The sequence below is a fragment of the Sprattus sprattus genome (assembly GCF_963457725.1).
Source record: "Sprattus sprattus genome assembly, chromosome: 1".
In the NCBI taxonomy this organism is placed as follows: Eukaryota; Metazoa; Chordata; class Actinopteri; order Clupeiformes; family Clupeidae; genus Sprattus; species Sprattus sprattus.
Window position 1 is genome coordinate 37,505,205 of NC_137920.1, and position 15,636 is coordinate 37,520,840.

Genomic DNA, 15,636 nt, shown 5'->3' on the forward strand with positions numbered 1-15,636 from the left:
GAAGGAGACGTTGTCAGGCAGCATGTCCTTCAACACTGGGATGCTATAGCATAGCAAACACATCCACCACTCATGAGCTTTCCAAAGTGTTCGGTCTTTTAACGAACAAGGACTCTTTGAGACAGTGCATGGAGGTCTGATGTTCAGAAGCCTATCATCAAACATGTGATTTAATTATCACTGTTTAACCACAGCCTGGTCATTGTCATGGCAATACCTAAAGGGGACACCCCATGTTATCTGGAACACACGACTCAAGTAAATAAAATTGTGGCATACGTAGTAAAAATGCTCAGTCCTTTTACACTTTTAACTGGCATGCCAGTTTGTAGAGCTGGTTCAATGCACCATCACAAAGCAATAGCGCTTAGGGCATCCTAATGGCATAAGTGGTTCTTTCTCCCCAGGCATCAGAGCTCAGGGCCAGGGTGCTGCCGACCCAGGGAGGCGCTGACTGCATCACACCAGCTTTCTTCTCATTAAAATCTGCTGGCAGTCGAAGATCAAACGGAGTAGATACACCGTCATGTGGGGCCTAGGCCTTACCTTGGCTCCCCCTGAAGTTGCACCCAGAGGACGGGCACAGATGGTGGGGCAGGACACGGAGCAGGGGCCCCTGAGGCTGAAGCCCCTTGGTTGAGCAGAACTAGAAAGTGAAGACGAACGTGTGCTGGACAATGACGCTCAATGACCAGTTCCAAATCGCTTGACATGTTGGTATGGCAGTAAGTTTCTTTTTGAAACCTGGTGAACGACTGAGGTGTTCAAATGTTTTTAAGTTTCATGGAATTTAGTTTTATATGAGCGTTGACTCTCTCTATGCCTCTTGTATATGGGATATAGTTCTACAAGGTCCTCAGAATCATATCCAATACACGAAGACTTCTCCTGGGTTAGGTAATGCACTCAGTGGCTTGTTGTCCTAGGCACACAGATATGGTTCCGCCTTATAGAACACATTCCGTGTGAGTAAGGGTAAGATCCATGTTCTCAGCCTTTGATGTAAAAACCCTCTGGTCATCTGAGTGGCTTCATGAAAACATTCACACAGAAGTTTAAAAAACCACCATAAATGGTCCACGTAAGGATAGCATTTATGTATTAATTTAACGGTCAAGTGACTGAAGACTTTCAGAGAGCCTCTTTGCTAACCAACCGAAGCACACTATTAGTCTTTACCATGTATGGGATTGAGAACCCAGAGAGGGAGAGCAGGCTTGCTGGATTGTCATGGGAACAGTGGTGAATCCCTCCATCAGCACCACTCACGTGAAACAAAGTCATCAGTTCACCCACTGTCTCGCCTGCCCAGAAATTGCTCCCTTGTTTTTGTCAGTTATGAAGAAGGGGCCACCACTGATGCGAAGATGGGGAGCAGCTGTGGGTCCATGGATGCTCATCAGAGGGTGGTGTCAGCGTAAAGAGGGGGACAGAGAGGGTGGGTGAGAGACACAGAGTACATCCGTGTGAGTTGGATTTGTGTAAAAGAGCCTGTATGAATAATAATAATGAATTGCATTTATATAGCACACTTTTAACAAACAAAGAAGTCTCAAGGTGCTATGCAAAACAATCAATCAGTGTCACAAATCATAATAAATCGAAGACAGTTAATCAGAAAACAACACAAGCTTATTTCAGAGAGTAGATGTTTATTCACATATGCATGTGAGTTCATGTGTATGTAGAATAGAATAGCAATAAAAAAGCCTTTATTGTCATTGTATTTGCACACAACGGAATTGGGACTGCTGCCCCTGCTGGTGTGACAAGGGACAACATATAACACAACAATATTACAACTAGCTAAAAACAGTACAAGCAGTATATGTGCGTGTGTATGTGTATATGACTGCATGTGCCTCAAATCACGACTGAAGTAGCCCCTTATATCACTGTTTCAATCCCCTGAGCCCACGAAAAGAGCCACACTGTAGCCAGATCACACACTCCCCAGTCCCCTGAGCCCACGAAGAGCCACACTGTAGCCAGATCACACACTCCCCAGTCCCCTGACACAGAGCTTATCCTCCCTCACGTGTCTCCATGAGGCGCAGGGACAGACAGGGGAAGCCATGAGCCGTTTGCGGCCCAGAGGGAGCAGTCCTCTGGATGAGAAGAATAGAAAGCGCCCTGCCACCCACACCCAAGAAGAGATAGAGTCAGGGTGCCCCACATGCACGAGCGAGCAGTCGGTCTGCTGGAATGGAGACGTGGGACGACGCAGGAGAGAGGTATGGATGTGTGCGAGTATGAGAGTAGGCTGATCCACTCAGCTCGTTTGATGCATTTGTCATCTAACTTGGCAGGCCAATGCAATGGTGCGCAAGGCCACTCCCTGAATAAAGCCCTTCCATAGAGCTGATGGAACAGGCCTCATTAGGCTACTGTGTGCCCACATACAGACCCAAGTGTTTGTGTTGTCAGTTTGAAATGTAATCCACCATGAACAACAATAATGGTTGGACATTCTGCATACATGTTTTAAGGAGCAAATCAAAGGGAAATGTTTGCTTGCTTAAATGTGCAGATGGAGTTAGTTGTTTATGTTCTGTTCACACTCTATAGACATAAACGGAGCAAGGAGATATGGCTGCTCCAGTTCCATGGAAATGTACATGGCATATTCAGATGAAGATGTGGAAAAGGAGAGAAGAGGTGAGATGGGCTTTTGGGGAAGGGAGATGATGGGCTTTTAGGGAGGGGAAGGGGGGTTAGCCTACTTTAGAGGGAGTTAGCGTCTAGGTCACCTGGTAGGTAGTTAGAACGCGATGTGCAGCCCGTTGGGTTAGTTGTAAACTGAAGTGTTCAATACATTTGCACGCTTGTAAATCCAACTAAGCTCTGTGTACGTTTCATGTTACCCTTATATTTGAACCCTTGCATAGGCACTAACGGAAATGATAACAAGTCCAGGTAGCTGCATTCATTATGTTAAATATTTCATATTAATTGCAAAAATTAACTAAAAATTCTAATTAGAAATTCTTGGTTTTCCCTCAGAACATGTTTCATGTTTCACTTGGACCACTTACAACAATACAAACAGTAAACACTGAAAGTAGTCTTAGAGCAACTGGCAGACATTGTGGAGAGAGAGAAATCTACAGAGAGCTTCTATAAATCGAGACATCAGTGTCAATGTTTGCATGATAATAAAGACCTCTTTATGCTGGCTGCTTGTATTGGCTTTTAACATATACATTATTGAAAGTATTTCATGCAATATTTAACATACATGTATTCAAAAAGTTAGACTGCAATCAATATTACAGTTGACTGCATTTTTGCCATGTCTTTGTATAATGTATAAACTGCTCTTTGTAAAAACAATACACATTTTTGAATGTTCAAAAGGGTATTCACATGCATATTTAATGGCTTGCCCTTACATGCTGTCTTGTTCATACTCGACCAGAGAACATTAGGCCTCAGGATCTCTCGGACATAAAAGCATGCAGAGAATGTAGGTTGTCGTGGTGAATCACTCAGGAACAATTTGATGTTCATTGTTCCCAAGGCCTATAAAAAGCACCTGAGTACAATTTCCTACATTTCCCACCGCCCCAGCAGAGCTCTCCTGCAGTGGAATCCATTAACACAGGAGTACAGGAGCACAACACCACCTCAAAATGGAGTTTTTGTAGGAACTGAAACGCTAAATGAGATTGTTTTCGCCACACCTCCCTCATATCAATCAACTGCTTACTTTAAACTCATTACCACCAATTGTTCGAAGTGCTATCAAAAGGTTCCTTGATAAAGCAGCTTAGCTTGAGTATGTGACAGAGGCAGGCTAAGATATCAAACAATATGAGAGCTATTATGCTAATTATCCAAAATGGTCCATGCCATTGTTGTACCCATGCAAACTAACAAGCATGACTTCTAATGACAGGATTTGGCGTCTGCCATGACATATTCCACATAACACACCAGAGGTGAAAAAAAAGTATCATTGTGCAAACAAGTCAAGTCAAGTCAAACTTTATTTGTATAGCACATTTCATATTTACATAGACTCAATGCGCTTATCAGGTAAAAGAAACACAATAAAAAATAGTTAAAAACATTTAAAACCCAATAAAGTAAATAAAAATGCAAAAGATCAGTAAAAAAAGAGCGTAAAAGAGAAAAATCATGAATTATATGCTACAGAGAATAAAAAAGTTTTAAGACCCTTCTTAAAAGATGATACGGATTGAGGTGACCTTAGTTCTATCGGTAGATTATTCCAGAGGATTGGAGCACAGTAACTAAAAGCGCCATGATCGTTTTTTGTGTGAATTTTTGGGACATTAAGAAGATATTTATTGGAGGACCTTAAGTGACGGGTTGGGTTATGAAGAGATATTAGATCAGAAATATAGGGAGGGGCTAGATTATTTAATGATTTATGGACAAGAAGGAGTATTTTGAATTCAATTCTTTGTTTAACTGGGAGCCAGTGAAGATAAAAAAAAACAGGCTATGAAAAAATATGTCTTTGCTGTTTATCCTCTTGGTCTTCCACTGAAATTATTCATAAAAATCTTACCTTTTCATTGAGGTAAAATAAGTGGGAAAAAAATGTTGACATTAAATAAATATTATTCGCATAAACATGTGTGCCGCAATTATTGGCACCCCTTAATGTAATGTTTTGTGCAGCCACCCTTTGACAAGATAACAGCTCTGAGTCTTTTCCTACAATGCGTGATGAGGTTGGTGAACACATGGCACGGAATCTGAGACCATTCCTACATACAGTATCTCTCCAGATCCTTCAGATTCTGAGGTCAACGCGTGTAGACTCGGCTTCAGCTCATCCCACAGATTTTCTATGGGGTTAAGGTCGGGGGACTGTGATGGCCATGGCAAAACCTTTATTCTGCGGACGGTGAACCATTTTTGTGTTGATTTTGAGGTAATACTTCGGATCATTGTCCTGCTGGAAGGTCCAACCACGGCCCATTTTAAGCTTACTGGAGGGGGCTGTTCATTTAATATCTGCTGGTAATTGATGAAGTCCATGATACCATGTATCCTAACAACATGTCCAGGGCCTTTGGAAGAAAAACAGCCCCACAACATCAAAGATCCGCCACCATACTTCACAGTGGGTATGAGTTGCTTTTCTGTATGGCTATCTTTTTGTCTACGCCAAACACACCTTAGTTGTTCTTTGCCAAATAGCTTTACTTTGGTCTCATCTGACCATATAACTTCCATTGAAAGTCTGACCTACATTTGGCAAACTGTAGGCACTTTAGTTTGTTGCTGATTGACAGCGGAGGCTTTTTTTCTGGCAACCCTCCAAAACAACTTGTGGTGATGTAGGTGGCGTCTGATGTTAGTTTTGGAGACTTTCTGAACCCAAGACTCAACTAACCTCTACAATTCTCCAGCTGTGATTCTTCGAGATTATTTTGCCAGGTGAACCATCCTCCCCATGGTGCATGGGGTCAATGTACACACACGTCCTCTTCGAGGCTGATTCTTACGTCTCCTGTCACATTAAACTTCTTAATTATTTCCATGATAGTGGAAATGGGTATTTTCAACTACTTAGAGATTTTCTTGTGTCCATTTCTTGATTTGTGCAGCTCAACAACTTTTCATGGCACATAGTCACTGTGTTCTTGGGTCTTTCCCATAGTGATGAATGACTAATGGAATTTGGCCTGTGTTACCTCATATTTTTACGCCAGTGGAACAGAAGTCATGGTTGACCTCTTAAGAGTTCCTAATCAAACAGGTGAACTTAAAAATGTAAAACATGGCTAACGTCAACATTAATTTTCTTTCAATAATTTTACAAATAAGCTACGATTTTTGTGAATATCTTGAGTGAAAGACCAAGAGGATAAACAGCAAAGACATATTTTTTCATTGCCTGTTTGCTCATATTCACTAGGGGTGCCAATAATTGTGGAGGGCACTGTATCTTTTGTGACACAGTTTGTGACACAATCATGGCATCACCTTGCAGTGTGGCCCTCTGGAGCTGCTTCCTGCACAGCAGCAGCAGCCGGGGACCTCTGGGAGCCTTGGCTGCCCCTCCAGCGCTGCCCTCATCCGCTGGTGGCCTGCCCCAGGGCACACTTGACCGCCCATGGCAGCGTGAGGGTCTCGCCCGTGCTGTAAGGCCTGCCTCCTGGTCAGCACATGGAGCTGTGGATTCCCCTGAGTGGTGTGGTAATGCCCAATACGGCTTTCCTCTGCTCGCTCTACCGGTCCAGCTGTGTAGCCCATAGCTAGGGAAAAAAATGGAAACTGCTGGCAAGACAAGAGGGAAAGAGAAAGGGCTAGTGACCTTATATGTCTGGACACACCTCAGTGTCAAGCAGCTTGGGAATGTAAGTGTTTGTGATGCGAATATGATATCACATGAATGTGACTTTATGGATGGAATCTAAATAAGTCAAGATATTTTTCAGCCAGTAAAATAAAGGATGTAAGGTTTAAACTCTATTAAAAGCAGCTGTGAACAGCTGTTTGGATCCCTGGCCACTGTATCAATCTCTTTGTATTTCTCACTCCTTGAGGGTAGACAGATTGAGAGCTGAAATAAATGCACATTGTACTGGGGCCTGCCGTCTTAGCCTCTGAGGCTTCAGTGCTTCACAGCTGCAAGTCAAATAGTAAGCTTCAATTCTCAAACGCATACACACTTGTCAAATCAAATTGACTGTATCAAGAATAGTTTGGCCTGTTTCTGGTTGTCTGCTTTGTGATTTTAATGTTGGATAGTCAACTAGTAACAATCAGCAACTGCTTGTTTCAGTTGCCAATAAGTCATCTGAACCCTGATTTTGGTCATCAGTTAGCCCTGCACGCAACATTAAACAGTAACCCTGTGTACTGAAATCAGTGACTGTAAAAAAAAAGTCACTAACCCTCCATTTTCTGTTCCATTCTGTCATTTGAAACAATTTCCTTGGATACAAGCCACATGACATTCATTCATAGTTCTATATTGATGGTAGGAATGTTTTACTAATAAAACTTGACTACAGCATTCATTCAGTCAGTCATCATTCTTTCTACTTTTGAACAGACTCATCTGACATGGCTCTTTGGAAGTATCAGGATCCCTTCATCTCATTGGTCCCCTTGTCCACTCTGGGATGCCCAGAGAGTCAGCTCCACCACACTGGTCTTAAGACCACACAGACCCACAGGACACGGAATGGACTGGCAGACGTTGGAAATGGCCAGTGCCCGTAAAGTTTATCTATGGAATCAGAACAGAACACAATCATTAGATAAATTACATTCCCCTGAATTTCTCCCGTAGAACTAATATGACACTTTACAAAAGGGCATCTTTGAATCAACAGATCGAAGCTACCCCATGCAATCCCATGGTTGTGTTGTTTTGAGTTTCACATATGCCATATTTTCTAATTCATCCATGGTAAAGTGAAAGCAAAACTATAAATAAACAAACAGATTCAGTATGCCTCAAGCACTGAACCTCATAGAAAGCTGAAAAACAATAATCGAAATGTAATCACATAAGGCAGCAGAGAACATCTGCACATGTGCAGAGAATCGCCCCCCTGCACACATTTGACGGACACTGTCACACAGGACCATGACAGAGGGGACATTCAGGGGAGATACACACACTGCACAGCCAGTCTCCACGTATCACGATCTTCATTAGGGCAACGGGAGTCAGGCCAGGGAAATCAAACCTGCTCAGATTCAGCGTTCCGGGGAGCCTTCCCGCTCAGTCTGTACAAGCTCACATTCCCAAGCTAGTCACTGTTCTCTACAATGCTCCGACAGGAGAGAAAATAAAGAACGGAATTGATAGTTGGAGCACTGCTGTCTGTCCCGAAGCCGAAGGCCAAAACTAGCCCTGGGATTAGAGATGTGGAGTGGACTGAGGGCTGTGTAAGGAAACATTATGGTGATTATTAACGTAGGCTCCTCATCTCTGGGGGGTCCAGGTGAAAGGCAGAATCAAATGGCCAATTGGGTTAGCAGACAGCATTAGGATTCAGCTCTCTCTGCTTCCATATTCTCAAAGAAGGGTGGCGAGGGCTTGGACCTATTACATTACAGTCTACTGGCCTGTTAATAAGCACCCGAATAATGTGAGTGTATAAAACCTGCATTGTGCGGACAAGAACAGTACCGCACCAGAGTCAAACTCATAACCCTCAGGCACGGGACGTGGGCTTGCTAGCAATTAGGCTAAAACCCATGGGTGCTAGCGTCTGTTGCTAGCACGTCTCTTAAGGTGTCCCGGGGAGTGAGGTTTACTCTCAGCACTGTGCCCGCTGGCTACCGTTCCACCTGAATATCATGGCTTCACAGCAGGTGGCAGATCAGCATAGATTTAATGGTGGTTCAACCAAATCAAAATATATATATAATTAATCTACCTTTGTAAGAGACCACAACCATGGCAGCGCCCCCCCTAAAAACAGAGAGTTCTGTCAGCACACAGCCAAAAACACAGCAACAACCGTTCAATAATCCTCTGCTTTTTCCAGACTCGTTAAAGCCCTCTTAAGACTTTCAAAAGATTAAAAAACTCCCATCAGAACCGCATTCATAACATGGAGGAGCAATGAGGAGGGGTGTTCTTGAAGGCAGGAAGAGGAGGGAGGATTAACCTCCAGTCTCTCGGCTCTCCCTCAATAAAAGATTAGTGCCTCACCTTGACCACCTGTCAGACGGAGGGAGCGACAACCGTGGCTTTGGTAATTACACGCTGCGGCCAAATCTCCATGAAGTCAGCAGAGGGTCAGAAATGAGTTTGGGCACCTCCAGTTTTACCGCTGCCTCAGCTGCAGGCCTGGATTAGAAAGGAGAGGGTTTTTCTTTTTCTTTTTTGCACTTCATAGTAAGGCAAACAGGAAATATGCTCCGTGGAAAAGACTGCTTGTTCGAAAGAAAACGTAGCCTACTTCTACTGCCTCCGAAAGCCCTAAACGGTTCTCTGCTGGTTCTTTCTCTGTGGAATGCTTTTGGGAGTAAACAGCCACCCTCCTATACACTTGTGCTGTTTCACCAAACATGCTGGTGTGGGAATCAGAGCATGTGATGGATTATGCTACACTGCCCTTCCCTTTAGTAGCATCTCATCTGTAGGCCTACTTTACACATCAGTGTTTCCCCCATCACTGCGATCACTCACACAGGGGTCTGTCTCTATATCATTTGAGGAGGATCCCACTGCCCCCCATTCATTGTGAAGGGAGAGAGTAGCCTCCCATTACTGCCTCATATAATTCCTACTGTCTACAACAACTTTGTGAAAGAGCCTGGCAATCAGAGCATACAGTGCACTGTAATGAGAGTTCTTGACACACATTGATATACACATAATCACAGACCCACACTCACACTCATCCACCACCCGACATGTTCTACAAATCCAATGATCTCACTCCATCCTCCAACACTGTTTAGGTCTGAGCACAAGAACTTCCACTAGACCAAAGGCCACAGCTCAAAGAGAGCTCCTCCAATAGCTTCCCTTGTGAGTCCTCCCTTGATGCAAGAGGCACACACACTGTAACTCACACAGAGCATAAATGCGTTCAGATAATCTGTGGTCACAGGACAGCAGAGAGCCCAACCATTATTAATTATCTGGGCTTATCTAGTTTCATTCAGAGGTGGTGTTTTGCTTCTAATGAGCTGGACTACTGAAAGGGAATGGGTGGTAAGACTAAGATAATTGTTGATTTGAAGAGGTCAGGGGAAAGGTGATGAAGCTAATTTGAGCTGAGTACCTAAACTCAAATGTTTTCTGTTGCAACAACCATTGAAGAATGTATTACCATTGATAGAACCACAGACAAAGCAAGCACACATAGCAAAGATGTTAATGATTATGAATACATTACTAAATCTGCTAAATGACTAAATGTAAAGTAAAAGCCACAAAGTTACAGAAACATACACCCACACAGTTTTAGTCCGACCATCCTTCCAGCGAATCTATTTCCGATAATTCATGTTTTCACCCTTAATTGGCCATAAGTGGCTCAGGTGGATGTTTGTCTTTGTGGCCACATGCAGTGATGGGGACAATTGCTGCCTGAGTTGAGAAGCACCTGTTTCATCGCCAACTAGCTGTTCTCCACCTGCTGATGAATCTGTCCCAAGGGACACATCCCCGGGAGGATCCAAACACTCTCTGTGCCTATCAATATTATCTGACCTTTCATCCACTCTGATGCGTTTTTCTTATGTCTTTGATGTCCGTAGCCAAGACTGTAATTTAAGAATATCGAAATAGTTTTTTTTTTTTTTAATGAAATGCAAGACTGTTCTAAACCTTCACTCGAGCCTCTTATCTGGCAGGTGTCCAATAGCTGCTCTGGTAAAAGCCCAGTTTTGGGCAGAAAATGTTCCTGTGTAAAGTGACCTTGGAGGAACACCTCACGACCTGACGTCTCACTTGTTGCCTTAGAAAGAGGTTGCTTAAACAGCTCTAATCACCTTAGACGTCTCACTTGTTGCCTTAGACAGAGGTTGCTCAAACAGCTCTAATCACCTTAGACGTCTCACTTGTTGCCTTAGACAGAGGTTGCTCAAATAGCTCTAATCATCTAAACTTTGCAAACAATTAAAAGAAAAAATACTTACAGAAACAAATGAATGGATAAACGCATGGTGGTTGTTTTTTGTACACTTTTCAGAATGCCTAAACGGTACACACGACTTCAATGTGAGTTTAAGGCTCAGCTCAGGATCCAGTTTGTATCCTGCACTGAGTATTGTTCATGGATGAATATTTTGTTATATTTCGAAAAGTTACAAAAGTAACACTGTTTGTGTGCTAAACAAACAGTGCTTGCTTTTGCAGTTTAAAGCAGGAGACCATGTCGCTGTCTGTTGCGACAGGAAGTGAGCGAGAGTGTTTTGAGCTGTGACATACACAGATGTGCAGATGAGAGCAGTTCAAAACCCTATGAAAGCAACAACTGCCATGATCTCAGCATTCGTGCAGGTCATTTAGAGTAAGAGAGAATAATGCAACATTGGATTCTGGTACAATCATCACACATTGACAGTACTTGCGTCATTCATTTTCACGGGGAACTGCACATGGTTATTAATCCTGTCTTTTTATTTGCTTGACTGAAGAAACCTGATGAAAAAAAGACTCACGTGAACAAAATCATCTTGGAAGCAGCAGGTGCTTGGGGGGGGGGGGGGGGGGGGGGGGGGGGGGGGGGGGATAGACAAACCCATTTACAAAGTCCAAAAACGACTTCCATTCTAAAACACATTTCCACTGCCTCTGCCAATCAACCCTGGGCAGGATATGCTACAACTCTACCTGTGTTCAGCAGTGGAAGAGGACACAGACACACACAAACACATATGCAGAAAAAGACACACGCTCACCAACAAAGTAGCGGAAGCCTGACACCTTGAGGTATGTTGGTAAACTACACACTCAACAACAGATTCACTAATACAGAAACATTGGGAAATGGTTTTATCTGATGGTATATAATGGTTTTATCTAATGGTATATAATGGTTTTATCTTATGGTATATAATGATTTTATCTAGGCTAATGGTATATAATGGTTTTATCTAATAGTACTGTATATAATTGTTTTATAGTTGACTGGTTATGGAGATCCTCACAAATGTATAGACACTCGGGAGCACTCAGTCAGATGGTTCCATCAGGTTATTATTGCACATTCAATAAAAAGCCGTTCCGAGTGTAAGGACTATTTCCAATCCGGTACAACAGATGGCACATATAAACATACTGTACACATGTGTGACAAATGTAGCAAGATACACATATGTGATGTGTGCATTAGGGTAACTGACATGGTTACTAACTGGATCCAGTTTTAATACTGGCATTAGAATATAGAATTCCTTGTGCGATTGGTTGGGGACTTCCTACAGTGGCCAATCCTCTCAGGGTCACATGCAAGTACTCAAAGCCAGCAACCTAACCAATATACCAGCTGCTCAACCATAGATCCTGTGCAGCAGGACACAACAACAATGCCAAACTCATGCGCCCCACATTTTGTACCTGGCATCCGTAAAGGCACTCCTTCACAGTACAACATGTGCTGTCTGTAAACACAATAACATGTCTGCTCAACCAATAAAACCTGAGCAGCAGGATACAACAACATCAACAAAGCTGCTTTCGTGAGCATTTCTCTGGGGAACTCTAACAGGCATCTTCCTTCATCGGTGTTGTGAATTAGGCCCACAACACCTCCAAAAGGCCTCTACAATGGTGTCTGACGTCCCAGACCCATCCCCTTCCTTATACTCACGATGGGTTAGAACACATGCCACTACCAGAGACATCAACAGATACACCTGAAGATGCACCTTGACAAGATTTGACTTACCTCAGTTTAATTCACGACCCCAAGTAGGCTGTGAGCGCCTCAGCCACAACCACTGGCTCACTTTTTCAGTAGCCTCAGTCAACTCCTTTAAAGCTACTTTGAGTGACCGTCCTCAAAAACCAAAATCCAACAGAAATATTGTGGTTGATTTAGCTAGCAAGCCTCTACCATAAACTCCTCAAAAAAAGTTCGGAAACGTTTCTTCACTCGATTATCCCTCCCCTTTAATAATACCAATTGGTATTGTAATGTATATCGTTGGAAAGCCTGATTAGTCACCTTTACAACGAGGTACAACTTGTAAGGATTGTGCATTCGTGGAATGAGCAACACAGCTAACTGTGTGGGTAGCGGCCCACATTTTTTTGCCAAAATCCCCTGCAATATTCTTCTGTTGGTATTCACTCTTGTTTTGTGTTGTTTGGTGGATTGGATGATTCTCCCACAGTATTAAGGAAAAAACAACACATATTGACCATTTTTACACTTTATTAATTTTACACTGTCAGGGACCTCAGTAGCATGTGGAAGATCCATACGCAGCCACAACAGCTTGGCACCTCCTGTGGGATGGCATCCCATTCCTGAACCAGAATTTGTAGCAAGTCAGCCAACATGGTTGCGTTGGTCACTCTGGCACGTACTGCACGCCCAAGCAGATCCCACAAGTATTCAATTTGGTTTAGGTCTGGACTCACGGCAGGCCTTTCCATCCTCTCCACTCCCAAGTTCTTGAGGTACTCTGTGATGATCCTGCCTCTGTGGGGGCGAGCGTTGTCATCCTGGAGGATGGAGTTAAGTCCCAGATTCTGGAGATATGGGGTCGCCATTGGCTCCAGAATCTCATTCCGATATCTCACTAAATTCCAACAGAAGAATATTGCAGGGGATTTTGGCAAACATTTTTGGGATGCTACCCACACGGTTAGCTGTGTTGCTCATTCCACGAATGCACGATCCACATCCTACTGAGGTCCCTGACAGTGTAAAATGAATAAAGTGTAAAAATGGTCAATATGTGTTGTTTTTTTCTTAATACTGTGGGAGAATCATCAAATCCACCAAGCAACTCAAAACAAGAGTGAATACCAACAGAAGAATATTGCAGGAGGTTTTGGCACATTTTTTTGGGCCACTACCCACACGGTTAGCTGTGTTGCTCATTCCACGATTGCAAGATCCTTACAAGTTGTAACTCGTTGTAAAGGTGACTAATCAGGCTTTCCAATGATACACAATACAATATCAATTGGTATTACTAAAGGGGAGGGATAATCGACTGAAGAAATGTTTCCGAACTTTTTTTGAGGAGTTTATAACGTCACTGGTCTTGTATGTTTTAATGAGCAAACACCCAAACACATCTCGCAGCTTCTGTCTTCACCCACCCACTGACTGAGGTTCTGCAAAGTGGGGAGGACATCTTAAGTGGCTCCAACAATGAATGTGGCGAGCGTCCATAGCCCAAAGTTCTCTCCAGCTGATCTTCCTCGTCTCAACACCATGCCAGTTCATCCATTGCCAATGCTTTGCTTGAGAAGCTGCTGCTGCTAGTGTCGTTTCCACTTCTTGCTTGGGAACAATCTCACTTAGTCATTTAGCCCAAACTCTGATTCTTGACTACTCAGACCTTTTCCATACAAAGGTACAGTACTAAAGAAGATATGTTCTGGACTGATAGGTCTGAACTGCTCTATGTTGATTTTATTCTTCTCCTTTGGAATAATAATACCACCTGCAAGACACCACTTCCTTGGAATTGTTCCTATTTTCCATACAATCACCATGAGGGTCCATAGATATTTCAAAACATCATGCCCTCCTTTATAGGCACTATAAGGCACCCGTTTTGGCTGTGAGATGATGCAGCCCTTGCACAATGCACAATCTCTTGCACCTCTCTCCACCTGGGCGGGCCATAATCCATTGGTGGACCTATCTTACCAACTGGAGGAATGTCTGCCGGTAACACAAGATACACATGCCTCTGATTGTCTCTATGTTGAAGATAATCCCCTTCGCCCGTCCTTTCAACTCTCAAACTTCCAGTTTCCTCTTGAGTGAAAAGTATAAAATAGGCACCATGATGTGAAGTAACCTTGCTTCCATGTATTATGTATTAACCACACAAATTATGAATTGAGAAAATTTAATCTTGCCCCCATGTTTTTTACTAAAAATACACTTTTTCCGTAAATTAGTCATGTCATTCAAATCTACCCAAATAAGCTATGGTTAGCAAAGAGCTGTGCCTGACAATCCACAAAGTTTTACTCAGTAGGAGCCCTTGGCTTAGAGCAGTAGTTCCCAAACTCTTTAGGTCACGCGGCACCACCCCATGCCTGTCCCCGGTTAGGTTCAGTAACAGGTTCCATAGTAAGAGTTCAGTTTAAATAAAAAAAAAAAAAATGAATCTGTGGAGTTCCAACTGTACCTCCAATGGGCTTCCGGACAGTAACCTGATGGTTCATGGACATCTGTACTCTTTTTTCAAACTAATGTTCTCACTTTCATGACAAGCCCGCTTTGCCGGACTACGAAAAGGGGCCCTCTAGGTACTCACTATCATTTTTTATGATACAGCCTAATGCTGGAATCTTTTAAATTAATTTCCCCCTCATCAATTTGTTGACTGCAATGCCAGGCTTAGTCACAAACTATGGTACATTTGTAACAGCATTTAAACTTCCCTCTAGACCAGGGGCCGTATTCACAAAGAATCTTAGGGCTAAAAGTAGGTCATAAGTGGCGAATTTAGGAGAAACTCCTAAAAATAATGGGCGTGTCAGTCTTAAATGTAGGACTCCTATTTTTTTTTACTAAGAGCAATTCACAAAATATTTTATCCCTAAAAGTAGCACCTAAGTCTAGGACAGCTTAAAACTCCTCATGAGGACTCCTAAATCACTAAGACCTATTCACAAAAAATCGTAAGATGGCTGCAGCCGACTTGGAATTGATAAAAGACATTGCTTAAACCGTGAAGGTATTAATATTGTCGTAGAATTAGCGCGGGATGCAATGACGCCTTTAAACAACGATGTGTCCCGAAGTGAAATGTTTGGAAACATAAAGATGGCCTATTTGGCTTCGCGGAAAACGCAACTGACGACACTGGGAATCATCAGTCAGCCGTTTAATTCATCAAACTATCAACGCACTGTAGACCCCACATCATCCAACAGTCTATCCAGTTGCTTTTGGACAATCGCCTATTACACAATATCAAAGTAAATTCCATGGCGATCGCAGGAATGTCCAGTGACGGGACACACATTACAATAAT